Source organism: Vombatus ursinus, unplaced genomic scaffold (genome assembly GCF_900497805.2).
Source record: "Vombatus ursinus unplaced genomic scaffold, bare-nosed wombat genome assembly UNPS02014924.1, whole genome shotgun sequence".
NCBI classification, from domain to species: Eukaryota; Metazoa; Chordata; class Mammalia; order Diprotodontia; family Vombatidae; genus Vombatus; species Vombatus ursinus.
Window position 1 is genome coordinate 2,767,195 of NW_020954702.1, and position 25,214 is coordinate 2,792,408.

Genomic DNA, 25,214 nt, shown 5'->3' on the forward strand with positions numbered 1-25,214 from the left:
AGATTTTCTGGCTGAGCTGGTTATTTCTTTGTGGAAAATCACAGTAGGCAAAGATGCCACGGACGTTACGTGAGTAACTTCTACTTTTTAGTTAATACGAAGTTTATAGGTCATTTAGCAACTTGTTTGATGCTATCAGAGCTATAGTTCTATGAATGGGGGAAAGGTGAGGGATTTTGTGAAATGTGTGGCCTCATGGTTTGAATGGACCACTTTTGACTGTCTTACTGTATGATTAAATAGAAATGGTCTGTGTAATTGTCCTTTGTGGGATACCTTTTGGGGCTAAGTATGAAGATGATTGGGGATGGTGGTGGAAATAACTCAAAGGATATGTTCTTGCTTAACAGAACAATTTGAGTCTCTTGGTTCATTTTAAATTCTGAGGGAGTCTTTTAGAGGTGTTTAGTTACTTGATCAAATCAGAGAAAAGGATAGACTGCCAATAAACTAATCTCTAGTTAGAGGAATGCCATTTATTTCAATATGTGTTTTGTCTGAATTTTTTTTTAACCTTTGAAACTTAGTCCCTTGAAAGGGGGTCAGGTTGTCACTCTAAAGGGGGAAAAGATTGTTGGTGTAGCAGCATTTTGTGGATTGTAAACCTCTCTCCTTTGAAGAGAAACCTTGATAAGCTATATTTCTGCTCTAGTTTGACTGCAGACCCTTAAATTTTATTTTCCACAGGAATAATGTAGCAATACTGGAATTCTCACTAAACATGAGACATGGACACCCGCTCAAAAAGTTCTTCTGAAGATTATTTTTCTAAACATCAAAGTTTTGAATCTATATAAATCTGTCAGGAACATTGCAAACTCTATCTGCAAAATACTTGTGGGAATATTTGTTTCTGGGGCTCACATCAGTTACTCTTTGCACTGGGACACAGACAAAGCTTTTGGGAGGCTGGAGTGTGTGTATGCATGGGTGTTTGTCCTCCCGCCCTCCACTCAAAACAATGAAACACTCCCCTGCCCCCTTTTCTGGCCTTCCCTAGGACTATTTCTTGAAAACGAAATTCTTGTAGTGGTTTCACAGCCTCTGTAGAAGAGGAATAGAAGGAAGTAAAGAAATGTGTATTTAATCACCTCCTTACCATATGCCAAGCTTTCTGCTGAGGGCTTTACAAATACTATCTCATTTCATCCTCACAACCCTGTGAGTTCAGCACTATCATCCCCATTTTACAGTTGAGGAACTTGAGGCAGACACCTGATAAGTGACTTGCTCTGGGTCATAACTGGGTCTGAGGCTAGATTTGAACTAGGGTCTTTCTTACTTAGTGCACTAGCACTACAGCTACTTTTAGGTCTGACAGGAATCCAAGTGAATTGTTTTGAACAGAAATGATGAAATGGACCTTGAGTGAAATGACTCACTTTTATATATTTATTTAATTCAGACCTATGATTTTAATGATATTTGGACCTCTAGGTGAGGAATTTCCTGTATCTAGGCATATCTGTTGTTTCTTTAATTTGTAATCTTAAAAGAGTTGCCTAAGGGTACTGGGAAGTTAAGTGTTTTCCCCAGGGTCACATAGCCAGCCTGTAGTGGAATTTGAACCTTGTATACTTTACCATTTCTTTCTTGAAGGTCATGCTTCTGGGGATAATCTTGAATTCTCCTTCAGCCCTTCATTTCCAAAGACACTATTCCCATTGTACTTAATGAGGTTTTTTTTTTTTAATAGGTAAGATCATGTTAAAATGGTTATGGTGGCTTTGGAGGGAGGGACATTGATAAAAGAGCTGGGCTGTGTCTGTGTGGTGTTGACAGGTTAGGAGTTCAAAAGCACTCTATGCTCACTAAGTAACTACTATATAAGAATAAGTCTCTAGAGTTGGAAGGGACCACAGAATCCATCTGGTCCAGTCCCTACTTATTTAATTTATAAGGGAACTGAGGCTAAGGAGATGAAGTGACTGCCTAAGACCATCAGGATAGTAGGCATTAGAGTTTTCTAATTCTAGTTTTGCTGAAAAATGTGGAGAAAAGTTGTGGGAAATACTGATTGGTGGGAAGTACCAAAGCTGTCTCTTTTTTGTAGTCTTTCTCCTCAGTTTCCCCATCCTGACTGAATTCTAATAGATAGGATAGTAATTGTGTTTCTAGGGCTTGTGGGACACCTTGTCTATTTGATAGTACAAATTATTTTTTTAGTCTCATCCTTGAACTGTTATCAATAATGATAATAAGCAAGAATCTAATAGGCACTTAAAATCTTTTATTTTTTCCCCAATTACATGTAAAGACAATTTTTAACATTTATTAAAAAAAAATTTGAGTTCCAAATTCTTTCTAGTTCTCTTCTTTCTATCCCTTCCTGAGAATAAGCAATTTGACATAGGTTATACATGTGCAATCATGCAAAACATATTTCCAGTATTAGCCATGTTGTGAAAGAAAACACAGACAAAAAAACCCCTAAGAAAAATAAAATAAAAAAGTATGTTTCAATCTGCATTCAGACTCCATCAGTTCTTTCTCTGGATGTGGATAGCATTTTTAATCACTACTCCTTTGGAATTGTCTTGGGTCATTGTATTGCTGAGAATAGTAGCAAAGTCATTCACAGTTGATCATCATACAATATTGGTGTTACTATGGATGATCCCCTGACTCTGCTCACTTCACTTTGCATCAGTTCATGTAAGTCTTTCCAGGTTTTTCTGAGAGCGTCCTGTTTGTCATTGTTGTAGTATAATAGCGTTCTATCACAATCACATACCACAACTTGTTCACCCATTCCGCATTGATAGGCATCCCCAATTTCCAATTTTTTACCACCACAAAAAGAGCTGAATAGGTTCCTTTGTATCTCCTACATGTTGAGCACATGAGCCCCTAACCCAAAGAGCTGAGGAAATGACGTGTGATGTCAGAGAACAACTCAGTAACATAAAGTTTTACTAGATCCTTTTGAGGCTCCTCCTAGCTCTAATATTATTTTATACAAAGTGCTAAAACTTGGTAAGATCAAGGTAAGTTTTAAGTGACCAAGAAGCCAGAATGTAGGAAGTAACTTAAGTGGAAAGGATTATAGTATAGACTTGGCTTTTAATGTCAATTATTTAAAGTCAATCGGTGATTAGATACACATATGAAATAAAAAGAAACTAAAGAAAAGGTTTTTATCACATAAACCAGGGTTTCTCAATCTTGTTGTGTGTGTTATGGACTCCTTTGGCAGCCTAGTGAAGCTTTATGGACCAGTTCTTGTAATAATGTTTGTTGCCTACGTTCATAATTGAAGGAAATGCTAAAAATTTAGATGTTAGTGAAAATAAAGATGTATTTTTTTTCCAAGTTCATGGACCCAAGGGGTGATTCTGTTACATATTTCATGTTAACAACTGCTTTTAACCAGCCACCTATAACATTCATACAAAAATTGGAAAGTTTTTACTAGAAACTGAATTTGTGGTGAAGGGAAAGGGATAGGACATGATATTTCTATAAAACAATTTATATTTCTTTATGACTTTTATTTGTCCCTCATAACAACTTGGATGAATTGGTGGGAAAGGGGTTCTGAGAAGTTAATGAAGTAAGTTGCCTAAGGCCACATAGGTGATTGGGGGGAGGCAGGGAAAGGTAGAGAAAACTAGGGCCTTGGTCTTCTGAGGCCAGATTAAGTATTTGCTATGTTACCCCCTATTTAATTAGAGTGGGACACGGACAGTCTTTTTGATCCAAGCTCACATTTGTAGGCTATTGCTCTTTGAACATAAAAAGCCAACAGTGAAGAAGTTTGTCGCGTTGAGTCACTTCAAGTCAATTTTGGTCATGTTTGAGGACCCCAGACAGGTACTGCTAGGGTTAAGCGGATGACAATGGAATCCCAAATTAGACTTGTCCCAAACACAATTCATTCTCTTCTTACCTCCGACTCTCTCCTCTTCGAACTACTTTTGAGAGTACTCACATTCTGCTAGTGACTGAGACTCACAGTGCCTGTGTCATCTTTACTTTGCCATTTTTATCCCACATAGCCAATCCATTGCCAATTCTTGTTGGTTTTAGCTTCACAGCATCTGTCTTATAAGTTCTTTTTGCTACAAAAAAAAGGCAAAAGACAGTTCTTACTTATAATCTAATGAGATTTTATAATCTAATTGAAGAGACAACATTTGAACAAAAGAACAAGGAAGCTATATACAGGATAAATAGTAATTAATTAAAAGAAAGAAAGCACTAAAATAAAGAGGGGTTAGGGAAAGCTCCCTGTAGGAAGTGGGATTTTAGTTGGTGCTTGAAGGAATCCAGGGAGGTCAGTAGTCAGAGCAGAGGAGGGAGAGCCTTCCAGGAACTGGGGACAGCCAGAGAGAATGTTGTTTGTGGAAGAACATGGAGGTCAGTGTCATTAGATCAAGGAGTAAGATTTGGGGATGACAGAGGGGGCAACCTGTTTTAGGAGACGGGATCACTTGAACTCAGAGGGATTAATCTTAGTTAGGAGTAAGGCTACTTCATCATGTGAAATGGGGGTGAAGGAGGAGAAAGTGGCAGAAAGCATTTCAGTGATAGGGAATGAGGAAGAGGAGAGAAGAGGGATTTCGTGGTGAATGGCCTCCATTTTTTTTTTCTATAAAATATGAGGCAAGGTTCTCAGCTGAGAAAATGGGGGAGGGGAGAGGGATCAAAGGGAGATCTGAGCAAGTTTGAAAAGGTTTGGAGGCTTCACTGAGGAGAGTGAGGTAGTGAGTTATTAAGGATGCAGGATTGTTTTGCAGAAGTGAGGGCCTTGTTGAGATTACATAATATAAATCTGTGATGAACTCAGAGTGCTTGTGTGACTTTCTCCATCTTTGTTCAGCAGCATGTATTTAGGAGTGAAGGAATAGTGGGTGTGATCCAACATTGAGGCATGGTTGGGTCTAATCAGCAATATGATAAGGGACCAAAGATACGGGATAGGAGGACAGTGTAGTTGAGTTGGTTCACCAAGGAATCAAGATGGGATGAAGAGAGAGTGGCTAGTGTTATTAAGTAATTTTGTACAAATGATACCTTTCCTTTTTTCTTTTACTGTATAGTAACTTTTAGTATAAGAACTTAGTACTTTCTCTTACTAGCTCTTGAGTTATGTGGCTTATGTAAGAGGACTGTAAGTGGATAGGATGTATGGCAGATGGGGGGGTAAGACAGTTGCTTGTAGCAGTTGCAGATATGGGAAGAAGAGTAAATCTCTTTCCTTTCCCAGGGAAGATATGGAAGTATCTTACTGTGTCACGATTACCACTCTCTGGTTTTACTGACACCCTACACATCCCTAGAACATTATTTTAATAAAAAAGATTTATAGTATTTTATTTTTTCTAATATATATAAAGACAAATTTTAATATTTGTTTAAAAATTTTGACTTCCAAATTTTCTCCCTCCCATGCCTCCTCCCTTCCTAAGACATTAAGCAATTTGATATTGAGTATATATGTGCAATCATGTAAAACATGATTATTAGTTATGTTGTAAAGAAGATGAAAAGGAAAAAAAAACATGAAAAAATGAAGTGAAAATAGTATGCTTTGATCTGCATTCAAATTCCATCAGTTCTTTATCAGGGTATGAATAGCATTTTTGCTCATGAGTCCTTTGGAATTGTCTTGGATCAATGTATTGCTGGGAATAGCTAAGTCATTCATAGTTGATCATTGTATAATGTTGTTGTTTCTGTGTACAGTGTCCTCCTGTTTCTGTTCACTTCACTTTGTATCAGTTCATGTAAGCCTTTCCAGGTTTTTTTTTTTGAAATCAACCTGCTCATTATTTTTTTTTCTTTTCCCCCCCTTAATAGTATTTTATTTTTTCCAATTACATGTAAAGGTAGTTTTCAACAATTCACTTTTATAAGATTTTGAGTTCTAATTTTTTTTCTCCCTCCTTCCCCACCTCCCTCCACAAGATGGCAAGCCATCTGATATAGGCTATACACGTACGATTACACTAAAAATTTCCACTTTAGTCATGTTGTGAAAGGAGAATCAGAACAAAAGGGAAAAACCACGAGAAAGAAAAAAAATAAAAAGATGTTTAGATCTGCATTCAGACTTCATAGTTCTTCCTCTGGATGTTTATAGCATTTTCCATCATGAGTCTTTTGGAACTGTCTTAGATCATTGTATTGCTGAAAAGAGCTAAGTCTATTGAAGTTGATCATCCCACAATGTTGCTGTTACTGTGTACAATGTTCTCCTGATTTTGCTCACTTCACTTAGTATTAGGACATGTAAGTCTTTCTGGGTTTTTCTGAAATCTGCTTACTGATCATTTCTTATAGAACAATGGTATTCCATTACTTTCATATACCACAACTTGTTCAGCCATTCCCCAATTGATGGACATCCCCTTAATTTCCAATTATTGGCCACCACAAAAAGCTGCTATAAATATTTTTGTATGTGTGGATCCTTTCCCCTATTTTGTGATCTCTTTGGGATGCAGACATCCCTAGTAGTGGTATTGTTGGATCAAAGGGTATGCATAGTTTGATTGCCCTTTGGTATACCCATATAGCTCTTCTGAATGGCTGGATCAGTTCACAATTCCACCACCAATGCATTAGTGTCTTAATTTTCCCATATCCTCTCCATCATTCTTCATTTTCCTTTTCTGTCATATTAGCCAATCTGTGAGGTGGTACCTCAGAGCTGTTTTAATCTGCATTTCTCTAACCAATAGTGATTTAGAGCATTTTTTCATATACGACTATAGATAGCTTTGATTTCTTCATCTGAAAACTACCTGTTCATATCCTTTGACCATTTATCAACTGGGGAATTACTTGTATTTTTAGAAATTTGACTTAGTTCTCTATATGTTTGAAATATGAGGCCTTTTATCAGAAAAATTTGTTGTAAAGATTTTTTCCCAGCTTTCTGCTTTCCTTCTAATCTTGGTTGAGTTGGTTTTGTTTGTGCAAAAACTTTAATTTAATATAATCAAAATTATCCATTTTGCATTTCATAATGTGCTTTATCTCCTGGTTGATCATAAATTCTTCCCTTCTCCATAAATCTGACAGGTAAATCATTCTTTGCTCTCCTAATTTGCTTATGGCATCACCCTTTATGTATTAATCATAGACCCATTTTGAGCTTATCTTGCTAAATGGTGTAAAATGTTTGTCTATACCTAGTGTTATAAAAATCCCAGACTCAATTTGGAATTCATCCTAAGACTGGGCTCGGTGAATTCCCCAAACTAAGAGTTAACTGGGTAATTATGAAATCACAGTTCTTAAGTGAAAGAAGAGATACCTTTATTGACAATTGTCACAAGAATTGGGTGTGTAGGTTCCTTCACGGAACTCACACAACAATATAGAAGTAGAACAAGTGGTTACATAGGATTCCTTAGCTTTAACCCCCAACTTGTCCCAACATTCCTGCACATTCCTTGTACCATCTATGTTTACAATACAATATTATTTCTATAGAATCTGTGAAAACCAATCTCTTCTGTTTGCATATTTTGTGTAAACCAATAAACCAATAAAATAATAAAATAATAAATCAATAAACCAATAAATCAATTGATAAGTTGATAAATCAATAACCCAATCTCCCCCTGTCCTGTGTTCCTATCAAACCTGTGGAAACCAAACTGTTAATATTTCTCACACTAGTTTCTGCCAAACTGTTTTTCAATTTTCTCAGAAGTTTTTATCAAATAATGAGTTCTTATCCCAGAAGCTAGAGTCTTTGGGTTTATCAAACAGTGGATTGCTGTAGTCATTTACTAAAGTGTGTTGTGTACCTAATCTATTCTACTGAGCCATATTTCTTAGCCAGTACCAGATAATTTTGATCATTGCTGCTTTATAATATCATTTTTAGATCTGGTACAGCTAAGCCATTTTCCTTTACATTTCCCCCCCCATTAATTCCCTTGATATTCTTGACCTTTTGTTCATCCAGATGATTTTTTTTTTCTAGCTTTATAAAATACCTTTTTGGTAGTTTGATTGGTAGGGCACTGAAAAAGTAAATTAATTTAGGCAGAATTATCCGTTTTATTTTATTAGCTCAGTCTACCCATGAGCAATTGATATTTTTCCAATTGTTTACATGTGACTTTATTTTTGTGAAAAGTGTTTTGTGATTGTGTTCGTATAGTTCCTGAGTTTGTTTTGGCGGGTAGACTGCCAAGTATTTTATATTGTTTACAGTTATTTTAAATAGAATTTCTCTATCTCTTGCTGCTGAACTTTGTTGTGATATAAATATATAGAAATGCTGATGATTTATATGGGTTTAATTTATATCCTGCAACTTTGCTAAAGTTAATTATTTCAAGCAGTTTTTTCTTGTTTCTCTGGGATTCTCTTAAGTGCAGCATCATATCATTTGTAAAGAGTGATAGTTTTGTATCCTCATTGCTTATTCTAATTCCTTCCATTCTTTTTCTTCTCTTATTGCTAAAGCTAACATTTCTAGTACAATATTGAATAAAAGTGGTGATAATGGGCACCTTTGCTTCTCCTCTAATCTTTTTGGGAAAACTTATCCCCATTACAGATCATGCTTGCTGATGGTTTTAGATAGATACTGCTTATCCTTTTAAGGAAAGCTCCCTTTATTCCTATGCTCTCCTATGTTTTTAATAGAAATGGGCGCTATATTTTTGTCAAACTTTTTCTGCACCTATTGAGAAAATCATGATTTTTGTTGGTTTTGTTATTGATATGGTCAATTATGCTGATAGCTTTCCTAATATTGAACCTGCATTCCTGGTATAAATCCCACCTGGTCATAGTGTATTATCCTGGTGATAAATTGCTATAATCTCTTTAATAATATTTGGTCTATAATTTTCTTTCTCCATTTTGGCTCTTCCTGGTTTAGATATCTATTCTACATTTCTGTTTTAGATATCTGCACCAAATTTGTGTCATAAAAGGAATTTGGTAGGACTCTTTGCCTATTTCTCTAATAGTCTATATGGTATTGGAATTAATTGTTCTTTAAATGTTTGGTAGAATTCATTGTAAATCCATCTGGCCTTGGGGCTCTTTTCTTAGGAAGTTCATTGATGGCTTCTTCAATTTCTTTCCTTAAAATGGGGTTAAATATTCCATTTACTCCTTTGTTAATCTGGGTAATTTTTTTAAACATTCATCTATTCCATTTAGATTGTCAGATTTATTGTCATAGAGTTGTGCAAAATAGCTCTTAATTATTGCTTTAATTTCTTTTTCATTGGTGGCGAATTCACCCTTTTATTTTTGATACTGGTAATTTAGTTTTCTTTTAATCAAAGTAACCAAATATTTATCTATTTTATTTTATTTTTTTTTATAAAACTAGTTCTTTTATTCAATAGTTTGTTTTGTTAATCTCCTTTTATTTTGAGGATTTGTAATTTGGTGTTTAATTGGGGTTTTTTAATTTGTTCTTTTTCTAGATTTTTTAGTTTCATGCTCAATTTATTGAACTTCTCTTTCTCTATTTTATTGATCTAAGAATTTAGAGAAATAAAATTTCCCCTAAGTACTACTTTGTCTGTATCCTATAAATTTTGGTATGTTGCCTAATTGTTGTCATTCTCTTTAATGTAATTATTGATTGTTTCTATGATTTATTGTTTGACCTACTCATTCTTTAGGATTAGATTATTTAATTTCCAATTAATTTTTAAGCTATCTTTCTGTGGCCCTTTATTAAAGGTATTTTTTATTGCATTTTGATCCAAAAAGGATGTATTCAATATTTCTGCCTTTCTGTATTTGATTGTGAGATTTTTTTGTGCCCTAATACATGGTCTATTTTTGTGTAGGTGCTCTATACTGCTGAGAAAAAGACATATTCCTTTCTATTCACATTCAGTTTTTTCCAGAGGTCTGTCAAATCAAAATTTCCTAAAACTCTATTCACCTTCTTAACTTCTTTCTTGTTTTGTGGTTAGATTTAATCTTTTTCTGACAGGGGAAGATTGATGTCCCCCACTAGTATATTTTTACTATTTCCTCCTATAATTCACTTAACTTCTTTAGAAATTTGGATGCTATATCATTTGGTACATGCATGTTTAATATTGATATTATTTCTTTGTCTATGGTACCTTTTAGCAAGATATAGTTTCTCCTTCCTTGTCTTTTTTAATTAGATCTTTTTGCTTTTTGTCTGTCTGAGGTCATGATTACTACCCCCGCTTTTTTTTTTTAACTTTAGCTGAAGCATAATAGATTCTACTCTAGCCTTTTGCTTTGTACTCTATGTATCTCTCTCTGCTTTAAGTGTGTTTTTTTTTTTTTTGGAAACAATATATTATAGGATTCTTGTTTCTAATTCACTCTATTTGCTTCCACTTTATAGGACAGTTCATCCCATTCACAGTTAGGATTACTGTGTATTTTCTACCATCTTTTTTTTTCTCATTTATACTTATCTTTCTCTCTTTCACCCTATCCCTCCTCACCACTGACTTATGCTTCTGCACAACTGACTCCCTCAGTCTGACCTCTCTTCTAACAGCCTCCTTTTTTCTTTTCCCCTTTCCCTCCTCCTTCCCTATAGGATAAGATAGATTTTTATACCCAACTGAGTGTGTATGTTATTTCCTCTTTGAGCCTATTCTGATGAGAGTAAGGTTCAAACAATGCTCACCTCCCTTTCTTCTTTCCCTCTCCTGTAATAGGTCTTTTGCACCTCTTTGAGTAATATAATTTACCCTATTCTGCCTCCCCCTTCCCTCCCAGTACAATTCTTTCTTTCACCCCTTAATTTTTTTTATATCATCACATCAAAGTCAACTATACCCACACCCTCTGTCTATGTATACTCCTTCTAACTACCTAGTAGAGATACAGTTAAGAGTTATATTTATGATCTTCCCATGTAAGGATGTAAATAGCTTAACCTTATTGAATAACATTTTTTAAAAATCTTTCCTGTTTACCTTTTTATACTTCCCTTGAGTCTTATGTTTTTTCTGTTGAATTTTCTGTTTAGCTCTGCTGTTTTCATCAGGAAAGTTTGAAAGTTCTCTATTTCATTGAATGTCTATTTTTCCCCGGAAAGATTATGCTCAGTTTTTCTGGATAATTGATTCTTGATTGTAATCCCCCAAGCCCTCTGATCCTTTAATGTAGAAGCTGCTAAGTGTTGACTGTGACTCCTTGATGTATGAATTGTTTCTTTCTGGCTGCTTGCAGTATTTTCTCCTTGACCTGAGAGTTCTGGAATTTGGTTATAATATTCCTTGAAATTTGCATTTTGGGATCTCTTTCCGGAGATGTTTGGTGGATTCTTTCAATTACTATTTTACCCTCTGATTCTAGGAAATCAGAGCAATTTTCCTTGATAATTTCTTGAAAGATGTTGTCCAGGCTCTTTTTGATCATGTCTTTCATGTAGTCCAATAATTTTAAAATTATCTCTCCTGGATCTATTTTCCAGGTCAGTTTTTTTCCCCAATGAGATACTTCACATTTTCTTCTGTTTTTCTTTCTTTTATTCTTTTGATTTTTTTTTAATTCTTAATTTCTCATAAAGTCATTAGCTTCCACTTGCCCAATTCTAATTTTTTTTTTTGGCTAGGCAATAAGGTTAAGTGACTTGCCCAGGGTCACACAGCTAGTAAGTGTCAAGTATCTGAGATCAGATTTGAACTCAGGTCCTCCTGACTCTAGGGCCAGTGCTCTATCTTAGCTGCCCCCCAATTCTAATTTCTAAGGAATTATTTTTTTTCAGTGAACTTTTGTACCTCCTTTTTCATTTGGCCAATTCTCCCTATTAAGGAGTTGTTTTCTTCAGTGAATTTTTGCACATTTTTTCCATATTTTTGTGCTTCCTTTATCAAGCTGTTGACTCTTTTTTTCATGATTCTCCTGCATAACTCTCATTTCTTTTCCCTATTTTTCTTCTTCCTCTCATTTGTTTGTTAAAACCCTTTCTGAGCTCTTCCAAGGAACTTTTTTTAGACTAATTCACATTCCTCTTTGAGGCTTGGCAAGTAGGCATTTGACATTGTTGTCCTTTTCTGAGTTTGTGTTTTGATCTTCCCTATTGTCATAATAGTTTTCTCTGGTCAGGGCTTTTTTGTTTTTTGCTGATTTTCCAGTTTGTTTTGTGACTTTTAAAGTTGAGCTCTCCTCCTGGGTTGCAGGGGGACACTGTTCCAAGCTTTTTGTGGTAGTGTCCAGGGGCATGGTCACTGACTTTCTGAGCCTGGGCCTCTGGGACTTATATTTTATTTTTAAATTAAAAAAAATCTTTCTAAAACTTAAATATACAATAAGAAAAGAAAAAGAAACATAATAAACTTAAATATAAAATAAGAAATAAAAAGATGTCCTGTGCACAGCAGAATGTAAGAGGATTCAAAATATATAACAATACATTTCCATTTCAAGAAAGCCTATGTAATAACTACTACATGTTGTGTTGAGAGGTATCCATCTTTTCTTTGCTTCTTTGTAAGTGTTTTTTTGTTCTCTGCTGTATACTTTTTACTTTGTTCTTTTTAACCCCCTTTCTCCCCTCCCCCCACCAAAGGCTACAATTGAGCATGGACATATTTATATATAAATATATACATACACATACACGTACATACATATATATATATACATATACTTTTCTTAACAAATTCTAGTCTTGATCTTTGTTTTAGCCCCAAGCTAAACCACTCCAGGCTACTTGCCACTCCTTGATCCCATCCAGATTTTCTCAGTTTTTCTGTATAAAAATATCAGTCCCATCTTCATTAAATGCCCAAATTCTTAAGATCTGGCCCACTTGGTTTGGCATCACAAATAACTGCAGACTCTCTAGGAATCTCACCCACCCAACTTGTGTCATAATAAACTTTCTACTTGAACTGAAAGAAGGCTTGAGTGATCAAATTTTTTTTTTTTTTGGCAGGGCAACTGGGGTTAAGTGACTTGCCCAGAGTCATGTAGCTAGTGAGTGTTGTGTGTCTGAGGTCACATTTGAGCGCAGGTCCTCCTGACTCCAGGGCCAGTGCTCTATCTATTGCACCATCTAGCTGCCCCTTGATCAAATTCTTTCAAGGCCAACTTCTGCCCTGTACCCTTGCATATCAGAGTTCCTAACACCACTAGACCACAACATTTTGACCACATATTTTCTCTTCCCTTCTAAATTTATTTTCTGATTCATAGGCTACACTTTTATTTGGTCACACTTTCTCTTCATTGCATTCTTTTATGAGGGTGAATCTTCTGAGATCTTAGATTTGAGCTCCTTTTTCAATCCAGTTTCTTATTTTATTGCTCTTTTCTTTTCTCTCTTTCTGTCTTTCTCTCTTTCCTGAGTCTTACTCTTGTAAACATTGGAAGCAGAAAAGGATTGTAGGCCTCTGTATCTTAGATCCTAGGTGGGACCCAGTCTCTACCAGCACCATGGTCATCTCCATCCCATCTTTTGTTCTATATCCTTTCCTTCCTCCTACTATTCCAAGTTCTAGTTGTCCCTAGGAACTCAGTATGCTACCCCATGGAGTTATATCTCATTCTTAAAGTGGCCAGCAAAGGCCCAAACTCTTTTGTTCCTCCCCACCCAGGAAATAAGTTGCACCATACCAATATATTATCAATCCTAAATATCTTTGAATTATTTACTTTTTAAGCTCTCACATCTTAAGAAGGTGAGAGCTAGTTGATTATATCTGCTGCAACTTCCCTTTCTCCCACTGTGTTGGTTGACCTTTGCTTTTTCTGATTCTTTTAAGTTCTCTATATATGTTTTATCCCATTGTGTCTTTTTTAATCCCTTGATGGTACTTCTTGGATCTTGCTTTTGGGAATCCTTCCCACTCTTCTTTCCCATTCCCCTTGTGTGACTAGACTATTAGATAGCAAGACTTTATTTGCTTTGGGAGATATGGAAGATATAGGATTTCACAGGCCAGGTTACCTAGGATTATCTTTACAAGGAGATGACTAATCCCCAGCTTGGTTTCAGTTCCCTTTCCTTCAGGGCTGAGCCTCTGTTCCCCCTATAGCCTATGGCTGTGAGTGCCACATTGGGCACGTCTTCTACCCTTCTCTAAGACCTCTGTTCATTTCTCCTATTCCTTTCCTTTGAATAGTTGGGAAGAATTAGTATTAACTATTTCTTCCAACATTGGTAGGCTTCAGGCAGAAACCTTGGCTTGTGGGATCTTTTCAGCTGGACTGTGAATTACAAGCTTGTGAATGGTTTGAGGTTGGGTACATGGAGTCAGTTGGTCATAGGGATGATGAATGAGAGATGAAAGTATTCAAATTCTACAGGGCTAATTCATAATATTTTTATCTCATGTGTTGATCATAATGAGAGAATTCTGCCTTGTTATCTTGTTGATTCAGCTATAATTACTTCTGTTGTATAATTCCTTTCTTTTGAGGATCTAGGGTTAGAAAAACAATTCAGACCATTTTTCTGGTCATATTAACATCTATGGTTTGTTTTTAAACTTCTTCAAGCAGTGTTCTATGGTTTTGAGTCATGGAGTCAGATGGTGAAACATTTATTAAATACCTACTATGTGTTAGGCACTGGCTATGTTAAGCTAAGGGAATACAGGGAAAAGCAAGAGATAGTCACTGCCCTTGAGGACCTTACAATTTAATGGGAGAGACAGTACACAAATTTTTGCTATTTTTTGTTCAGTTGCTTTCAGTCCTGTCCAACTTGTTGTGATCCCATTTGGATCTTGGCAAAGATATTGGAGTGGTTTACTGTTTCCTTTTCCATCTTATCTTACTGATGAGGAAACTGAGGCAAACAGGGTTAAGTTTCTTGCCCAGGGTCACACAGCTAGTAAGTATTTGAGGGTGGATTTGAATTCAGGATGAGTCTTCCTGACTCCAGGCCAGGTGCTTTATCTGCTGTACCATATACCTGCCCAGCAACATACTAATAACTATGTACAACTAGGAAATAATCACAGAGAGAAGGCACTAGAATTAAGAGGGGTTGGGAAAGACTTCCTGCAGCAGGCTGGATTGATCATGGACCTGTCTTCTGGAGCCAAGAAGCACAAATTTTAATCCTTTACAGAGCTTGTGACTGTGTTTCAAATATGAGCTAACACATTTCATTCCATGCCCACCTTCCCTTCCGCCTTCAAGTCTTTCTATATTGTAGAATCTGATCCTCTTCCTCATTGCACTCTCTAGTTTGTGTAATTGTTTTTCATGAAATGTGCTCAGGATTGAAAAGAATGTTCCAGGTGTGGTCTCTAATGTGGCTATCATTTCCCAAAGTTCTCACATGAAATGTTGGCAAGCCAAATTTCATACATATATATATATATATACACATATATGTGTGTGTGTGTGTGTATGAATATATAATGTGAATATATATGAATATATATTATATATGTATATGTATATATGTATGTGTGTGTGTGTGTATATATATATATATATGTATATATTTTAGACCTGGGTAGAGGACTTTATATTCTATTTGAATTTAACAGAATTTGGTAAACACTAATTGTGTGCCTACTATGCATATGATACCATGCCTAATATGAGAAAGAAAGACATGACTATCCTAAGGAGATTTAAATTTATTTGGCATTCTATACTATTATACTCATGTATGTTTGAATATTCTGTGGTCTGGGGTGTCTGGAAATTTACTGGGTGTTCTTCAGATACTCTGGCTAAGGTAATTTATTCAAATTCAATTTAGCAAACATTTGTTAAGTGTCTGAACACTGTGCTAGGCATTAGAAATAAAAACAAAAAATGCAACAGGTCTGGCCATTAAGGAGCTTGCATTACATTGGTCTGAAACCAGGCATATATAGACAAATACAATTTACATGCAAAATCAGTTCTAAATAATTACAGAGCTTAATTGGATTTCTAATTATTCAGAGTTCAGCTCCCTCTTAGTGATTTAATTACTATTGCTTTAGTTATCCTGTAGATTTGGGGTATACTTTAGATAAGGCTCCTATTTTCAGATAGCAGTTGAGTTTTTTCCACATTCTTATTCCAGAAAATTCCTGGGACCACTAATTTTGTCTTCTACCCCCAAAGATCATGATGGTTAATCTGGATTAATTTATTATTAATATTATCATATTTGTCATGTCGTGAGGATATTTGAATTAGGTTCAATTATACTGGAAATTATTTTTTGAAACCTGTTTTCTCCTCCTTTGATAGCTTATGGTATTAGTTACTTGGTTTGTTTGTTTTTTTTTCCCCTCACAAATCTAGAACTAGAAGTGATCTCAGAGGCCCTATAATCCTAGTTATGTTATGGACTAAGAAACTGAGGCCCAGGGAAGGGGAGTAGTAAGCATCAGAAGTGGAATTTCAACAAAGATCCTCTGACCTTTATTTCCACTGTAACAGGCTTCACTTCTCTTAGTTACTTTTTTCTATTAGGAATCTTGACTAAATAGCAAAAGTAGATTGTAAACATTAATTCATTACACCTTTTAAGAAGCCACCAAACTGGGAAATCTGCCAATGAGATCAAATTCGTATTTCCTGAAATTTTATCCAAACACAGACCTAATGAGATGCCTTAGAGCTTACAATTTTCCTTCAATAGAGAGTGTCAATTCTGGTAACAAATGACCAAAGAGTCACAGAGGTTTAGCAATCGCTGTTACCTCCAAAAATGCCAAAGAGCTCACACAGGTTAAAAGTAAAAAGCTTTCTTTATTCCCCTGGGAGAGAAATTAGACTCGTATTGGGGTCTCCTCTAGTAGGAGACCAGAGGCAGTGGGGATAAACCCTGATTTATGTATTTGTGGCTAGATAAAGAATCAGTGTAGTGTAGTAACAGTGGTGAGGCATAACAGCAATAGTGAGGCAAGGTTGTCTAGTGACAAAAAGTTCATTCATAGCAGGGCTTCATGTCTGGGCCTATTGGTGCTTGCCCCAGCTCAAGGACCATCAGTTCTGTGATTTAGTTGCAGCAGCCTTCATCCAGAGGTTGAGCACAAAGGATTTTTGTTATGCCAAGTGCAGGGCACAGCTTGCTTGCTGGGTCTTAGCTTTGGAAAACGAGGTGTCTAAAAAGGGAGAGGTAGTCTTGGATCCTGATGAGAAATTGGATTAATGAGAATTATTTGCTGGCTTCTTTGACCTTGTAGGCATGGCTTTAAAGTTATAACCCTCTTAGGTCAGATTCTAGATTTAATGCTGTGCATGAGTTACTCAATATTTAACAAAGGAGTTTTTACTGTGCTCTATCATAGTAAAGATATGCCATAAGAATATAGTGGTACTTAGTTTCTATGCACATAGCCCCTCTCATCTATCTGGAAACATGTCTGATCAGTTCCTCATCGGGCTATAGTGGCTTACCCACCAAGTCTGAGAGGTACAGAACCCATGTGGCTTGCACTTTTTATTGACCCTAGGCTAGGAAGCTGTGTCAGGGTTCATAGGGGCAGGGGAGGAGGAAGCTTCACCAGAGAAGCCCACCAGGAAAACTGGGGCTGAAGGAAGTTGTGTGGGGAGGAAGCTGTAGGGTAAGGGGAGATGAGTTAGGACATTGCTTTTCTATCACATACCAACTCTTAGTGGCAAGGGCCTAATAAGCTTCTATAGCCTTTTTGTTACAGGTAGTTTGGAAAAGAGGAGAAAAGGGAAAAAGCAAAACAAAACTAATGAAGGAATAAAAACCCAGAAAGCCTACACTTTTAGTTTTTCCTTTAGAAAGACTAAGTCTCAAAGTCCCATAGTCTGGCCCATGTGATGGGAGAGGTCACATCTCTGAGTTTGCAGAGGGTTTCCTAATGCAAAAGTGGTAATGATGAACTAGAACAGCACCAGGGACATCAGGGCTTCTGCACTGGCATCATCTGTAGTAAAGTAGCAAACTACCAGGGCTTTCCCTGTACCACCACCCCCTCAGGATTTCCTGGCTCACTTGCCAAAACCTTCTCCTCCCTGAGACCTTCATCAGAGGAATGAAACAAAATCTTTGTTCCCTTAGAGTCCTTTGTGGAAGGGCTGACCTCTTCTTCCATGATGGCAAAGGGCTCTGCCTCACTCTCATCCAGTGACTGAGAATTATCGCCAAGTCAACTAAGGAATCTTGTCTCTTCCATGTAAATACATATCCACCATAATTATGTAGCAACAATTTCCCCTCATATATGCTATTAAAAAGCATGATACCTCCTAACAATACTACCACTTGGTCCCCCAAGCTTTTCTGGGAAGGATTTCTTTGAACCATCCCACAGAAAAGGAGCTCTGACTGTTGAAGGGAATCTACACTACTCTTCCAGGCTATAGGGAGCCATCTGAGAGAAGAACCTTGAGTCTGAGGAAGGGTCCAAGAGGATAAGCCAGAACGATGTCCAAAACAGTCCATTTCAGGAAGTAAATCTTTCTGAAAACTGGATCCAAGCAAAAGAGCCCTTCCCTTTTTTAGGGTAGTGCAAATTTGTCACAGACAAGGCTTTTGGGAGGTTGAACACCTGACTTGCTTGGTCAGATGCATAATTCTGCAGCTGTTCATCAGTAGGGGCAACCCTCTTATCTTGATGAGAGGGTTTTTTTTTTTTTTTTTTTGCCAGTTGGGGCCAGGTTGGGGCCTGCTTGGTTCAGGTTTAAGTGAGAGGGATGATGTAGTCCTGTGACCAGCACAGCATGATTTCACCACCCAACTGTCCAAAATTACACTGGACTCATTCTCTAACCCCTTACTTTTTATAAATGGCTCCAACCTAGTTTTTTCTAGCATATGTTTCTGGTGGGTGCTGACATAATCCATTAACAACTGTATGCTTTGGGAGGAATTCACATCAGCAAAACAGAGTGTTATGAAATATAAAATAGGTAATTTTTATTATATTAAATTAAAAAGGCTTTGCACAAACAAAACCAATGCAACCAAGATTAGAGGGAAAATAGGAAGCTGGAAAATGATTTTTAGTGCATTAGTGTTCCTATTTTCCCATATCCTCTTCAACATTTATAATTTCCCTTTTCTGTTATGTTAGCCAATCTGATAGGTGTGAGGTGTTATCTCACCCTCTCACTCAGCAAATAATGTGTATTTTTCTAATCAAAAGTGATTTAGCGTATTTCTTCATATGACGCTTTATACAAAGAAAAGGTCAAAATGAGTACATGATTTAGACATAAAAGGGTGATATTGTAAAAAATTTTAAAAATCAAATTAGCCGATGTTTTATGTATCATTATTTTTTCATAAAATCAGCTAGTTTTATTTACTAGCTTAATAGTTTTGTTACTTTGAATTTTATTAATCTTACCTTTGGTTTTCAGAATTTCCAATTTGGTGTTCAATGGATAATTTTTAATTTGTTCTTTTTCTAGTTTTTTTTTTTAAATCACATGCCCAATTCATTGATCTTTCTCTATTTTATTGATGTAAGAATTTAGAGAAATAAATTGTCCCCTAAGTACAGCTTTGGCTGTATCCTATACATTTTTGGTATGTTGCCTAATTGTCATTCTCTTCAGTTGTAATTATTGATTTTTATGATTTGTTCTTTGATCCACTTATTCCTTAGGATTAGATTATTTAGTTCCCAATTAATTTTTAATCTATCTTTCCAGTTCCTTTTGATGAGTGTAATTTTTACTGCATTCTGATCTGAATAGAATGCATTTAATACTTCTGCCTTTCTACATTTGATTTTGAAGTTTTTATGCACTAATACAGGGTCAGTTTTTGTGTAGGTGTCATGTACTGCTGAAAAAAAAAGATATATTCTATTCTATTTCCATTCGGTTTTCTCCAAAGGTCTGTCATATGTAACTTTTCTAAAATTCTATTCACCTCCTTAGTTTCTTATTTATTTTTGTTGGATTTGTTAAGTTCTTAGAGGGGACAGTTGAGGTACCTCATTAGTATAGTTTTGCTGTCAATTTCCTCTTGTGATTCACGTAACTTTTTTTTAAAAGAATTTGGATGCCATATTACTCGGTGCATATATGTTTAGTATTGATATTACTACATTGTCAACAGTATCTTTTAGCAAGATGTACTTTCCTTCCTTATCTCTTTTAATTAGATATATTTTTGTTTTGTTTTGCTTTATCTGAATTCATGATTGCTAACTTTGGTTTTTTTTTTTCCACTTGGGCTGAAGCATAATAGATTTTGCTCCAGCCTTTTACCTTTACTGTGTGTGTGTGTATCTCTCCAGTTCAAGTGTGTTTCTTTATAAACAACATATTGCAAGATTCTGGTTTTTGATCCACTCTGTCATCTTCTTCCATTTTATGGGAGAGTTCATCCCATTCATATTCACAGTTATGATTACTAACTGTTATTTCCCTCCATCCTATTTTTCTTCCTATTTGTCCTCTTTCCTTTTACTCTTTCCCTCCTGACCAGTGTTTTGCTTCTGTCCACTGCCTCTCCTGATCTTCCCTTACTTCTGGTAATTTTTCCCCCCTTCCCTCTTTACTTAATCTCTTCCCCTACTACTTCCCTGTAGGGTAAGATAGATTTCTATACTCAACTGACTGTGTATGTTATTCCCTCATGGAGCCAAAGTTGATGAGAGTAAGAGTCAAGTGAGACCCGCTTTCTCCCATTTTATTTTCCCCTCCACTGTAATAGGTCTTTCATGCCTCTTCATGTGAAATAACTTATCCTGTTCACCTCTCCCTTCTGCTCCCACTGTAATCCTCTTTCTCACCCCTTAATTCTTTTTAATGTCATTCCTTCAAATTCACCTTAATACCTATACCCTCTGTCTATGTAGACTCCTTCTAACTGCACTATTAGTGATACAGTTCCTAAAAATTACAAGTATCATCTTGCCCCTATGGGGATATAAACAGATTAACCCTATTTTGAATCTCTTGTGTTTTCTCTTTCCCTTTTATCTTTTTATGCTTCTCTTGTCTTGATATTCAAAATAGATTTTTTTATTGTTGTTGTTCAGCCCTGGTATTTTCCTTATGAAAGCTTGAAAGCTTTCTATTTCATTGAATGACCATTCCTCCTCTCCCCCCCCCCCCGAAGTATTAAGCTCAATTTCACAGGGTAGGTGATTCGTAGTTGTAGTCCTAGCTCCTTTGCCTTTTGGAATATCATGTTAAATGACCTCTGATCCCTTAATGTTGCAGCTGCTAAGTCCTAGCAATCCTTACTGTGGCTCCCTGATATTGAATTGTTTCTTTTTGGCCACTTGTAGTATTTTTTTCTTGGTCTGGGAGTTCTGGAATTTGGCTATATATAATGTTCCTTGGTGTTTTCATTTTGGGATCTCTTTCCAGAGGTGATTGGTGGATTCATTCATTATCTGTTTTACCTTCTGTTTCTAGCTCATCAGGGCAGTTTTCTTTGATAATTTCTTGAAGTATGATTTCCAGGTCCTCCTTTTGATTATGGCTTTCAAGTAGTCTGGTGTTTCTTAAATTAACTCTCCTGGATCTGCTTTCCAAGTCAATTGTTTTTTTCAATGAAGTATTTTACATTTCCTTCTATTTTTTCATTCTTTTGATTTTGTTTGTTGATATCTCATAGAATCATTAGCTTCCATTTGTCCAATTCTAATTTTTAAGGATTATTTTTTCAATGAGCTTTTGTACCTCCCTTTCCATTTGACCAATTCTACTTTTTAATTATACTGTTTTCTTTTTCCAAGCTGTTGACTCTTTTTTCCTGATTCCCTTGCATCACTCTCATTTCTTTTCCCACTTTTTCTTCTACCTCTTATTTGATTTTTAAACTCCTTTTTGAGCTCTTCCATGAATTCTTTCTGGGCTTGCAGCCAGTTCCTATTTTTCTTTGGGGCTTTGCCAATAGATGTTTTGACATTGTTGTCCTTTTCTGAGTTTGTGTGTTGGTTTTCCATATCGCCATAATAACTTTCTATGGTCAGATTCTGTTGCTGGGTTTTTTTCTCATCTTTTCCAGCTTTTCCCCTTACTTTTAAATTTGAGTTCTGCTTTTGGGGTAGAAGGGGTACTGTCTCAAACTTCTTGTGCCCAGGATTGTGGCGCTGGCTGTTTGCCTGGTGCTGTACTGGTGTACCCTTGAGGCCTAAGGTGAACTTTTGTGCCTGGTACTATGCTGAAGGGATGGGGGGAGGTTTCTGTTGTGGCAGACTGCAAGGTCTGACAACTTACTTGGTGCTGCTCTGGGGTATATAGAGGGTCCCTGTGCTGGCATTCCCCTGTTTTCCTGGGACTTTGAGGCACCTGGGGGGAGAGATACACACACACACACACACACACACACACAAGACTAGCATCTAGTCTTGATGCTAGAGCCTGTTTGCTTGGAATTGGGAAGAATCAAATGGGGGGTCCTGATGCTGGGGTTCTGCCCTTGTGGTGAGGCATATGGGGGGGTTGGACCTTGGTGCCTGTCCTTCCTTGATGCTATGTTGAGGCATGTTGAGGGTCCTGGCACTGGCATCTGTCTGTTTGCCTGTCTGTCCTGAGGCATGTGGCAGATCCTGGTGTGGATGTTTGCCTCCTGGTGTTGCACTGGGGCTCAAAACATTTTGCTGGATTGCTGAGACAAGGTCTTCCACTAGCTTGCCAGGGTTCTTCCTATTCTGGACTGTGGTCCCTCTACCTGAGTGAGACATCTTTCCTGTCAACCTTCCCAGTTTCTTGGGCTAGAAGATTGTTTCAACCGATCTTTTTTTCTGGTTCTGCTGTTCCAGAATTTGTTTTTTTGGGATGCTATTTTACAGTTGTTTGGAGGTAAATATGGGAGAAATCAGGCACTTTCTGGCTTATTGAAGGTATTACTGTACACTACTACATGACATTGAGACCAGATGAGGCCACAGTCTTAAAGATAGATCATAAAATGGTTCATATGAAGGACAACTTCTAAGAAAATTAAGAAAATCCAATATCCAACTAAATCAAGTTTTAAGAAATATATATATAGCTGAGAAAACTGATTATTTTTGGCTAATCTGAAATAAGCTACTGACAGTAACTTTCTCGTGATCTAAGAAGGTTGTCCAGAAACTTATTGGAGTTTTGCAGAAACTACTTTCTTGATTTGAGTATCCTGATGGCCCCTGTTTACAGACACAGAAGGTCTAAAGCAGGTCATCTAGCAGTCTGTCCCCTTAGAAATTTATGACTCTATAGGGCCCATGTTTTGGGGGATTTGTATCTTGAGAGAACAGACTGAGTGGAGATTTTGGCAGGCACCAAAGGGTGGCCAGGATAAGCAACCCTTAGGCTTCTGGAGCTGGAAGTTCCCCAAAGCAACTACTATTACCCTTTTGAAAAGCAGCTGCTCAACTATTTTCTGGCTCCTGCTTCTAATAATTTGTATAGAGTTTCCTGTTATGAGATGGATAATCCAAGATTTTCCCTGTAATAGGATAGTAGAGCATAGGTGGCTTCTGTTTCTAAATGGAAATGATGGCTTCCTAGTCATTAGGCAGAAAGAGTCCCACTTACATGGGGTTTATGCCCTTCAGCCCCAGTGGATGTCCTGAGATTATAGGAGTCACTACAACCCTTCTCTGCTGACCAAATGCCTTTCACATATAGATAATAGTAACCAAAACTAAGTATCCTTGCTATATTAGGTCTAAGTAAATCTCTTTTTGTTTGTTAACTGTCCAGCACCATATCTGTGCTTCATTTTATCTTAATATTGAACCTGAACTAATAAGGTACAAATGAAAGATCTCCGTTTAACATCCTTTCATCTCCAAAGTGCCTATTCTCAGATAGTAGTACTTTCTCATGCCACCTGATTCTTGATCTTGGATTTATAGTCAAATTCTGAAGTCATGCAAGTGGGACTATACCCAGAATGCAAAATATAATTTGCCTCAAGGCAAGCTTTTCATAGTATTTGGCAGTTTTGGGTGGGTAGAGTGGGGGTAAGATAGGGGTTTGCATAGTTCCAATCTATCAATCTCATTTTCTTTAGAAACTTTCTTCCTTAACTTGCAGATCCCCATTGAACTTCTGGCTGCAATGTGAATTCATCCAACTTCTTCAGAATAGTCAACAACAACGAGGGAATGCTGGACCTGGACTTTTCTTTACCTCCTTCAACACTCACTGAGATACTCTGTGTCTGTGAGAGCCTTCTCTCTGCTTCATTAAGAAGGCTTTCCATATACCTCTAGAAAAAATCTTTGCCATAGGGTACCATGGTCTCATATTTGACCATTCTCTCACCTTCATTCTGTATATTTGCATCACCTTTTCTCTGCTTCAGTCATGATGCAAGCCAAAATGCAGACTCATCACATAAATTTACTATGCCAGCTGTAATGGGTAAACCTGACTCAGGCCAGTAACTTCTTCATTTTAGGTTTGGTACTTGAATGAAATGAGAAAAAGTTCTGGAAAATGTCATTCTTTAATATGACCCAGCAATCCCACTGCTAGTTATATACCTGAAAGAGATTAAAAAAATTAAAGAACCTATATGTGCTAAAATAATTATGACAACTCTTTTTGGTGTAGAAATGAGCTGGAAACAAAGTGAGAGTCAATAAATTGGAGAATGGCTGAACCATGTTAAATGGATGTAATGGAATATTACTGTTTCATAAAAAAGATGAAATGGGTAGAATCAGAGAAATATTGGAAGACTTGTTTAACTGATGTAGAATGAATGTGTAGAACTAGGAGAACAATTTATGCAATGACTACAGTATTGTAAAGGAAAAACCACTTTCGAGGACAACTCTTGTTTAATATAGTGACCAGTCACAAATCCAGAAGACTAACAATAAAGCAAGCTCTTGGTAGAGAATTAGTGGACTACAGGTACAGGGGGAAAAAAAGTGTCTGACCTCTTCTTCAGTTGGATATGTAAATATTCTTTAGGCATGTATCTTTTTTAACATTTCAATTCATTATTTATTTTTTACATTCTATTCTTTTAAAATTTTGAATTCTAAATTCTCTGCCTCCCTCCTTCCATACCAACCGAGAAGGCAGGCAATATGATCAGTTATCCAAATGAAATCATGCAAGACATTTCCGTATTAGCATCACCTCCATGATGTCATGGTCCTTTTTGAGAATGGAGAACAAACAACACCCTTGTAAATAATAGAAACTGCTCCACTCGGAACTCAACTGGAACTGGCCAGTTGGGCAATACAGCTCTCCTTCTCTCCCTCCTTTCCTTCGTTCCTTCCTTCTTTCCTTCCTTCCTTCCTCCCTCCCATCCTCTCCCCTGCCCTCATATCTTGGGGTTACTGGTTATCTCCCTGTACTTTTATATATATATACAGTTGGGCAATACAGCTCTCCTTCTCTCCCTCCTGTAACAAGACCGTGGT

At 36.7% G+C, this 25,214-nt stretch overlaps 1 protein-coding gene across 4 annotated transcripts in view; it reads left to right on the top strand.

Moving 5' to 3' along the window:
- TMPRSS2 (transmembrane serine protease 2) overlaps positions 1–25,214 on the top strand; it is a 112,090-nt gene that overhangs the window by 814 nt on the left and 86,062 nt on the right. The window contains exon 1 of one of the 4 annotated variants that reach the window (XM_027843626.1): positions 44–69. The exons of 2 other annotated variants lie outside the window; for them this stretch is intronic. The gene's annotated coding sequence lies outside the window, so the exon portion shown is untranslated. Of the gene's footprint in view, positions 1–43; positions 70–23,936; positions 23,995–25,214 lie in introns of those variants that run through there. One more of the 4 variants, XM_027843627.1, reaches the window with a different exon arrangement.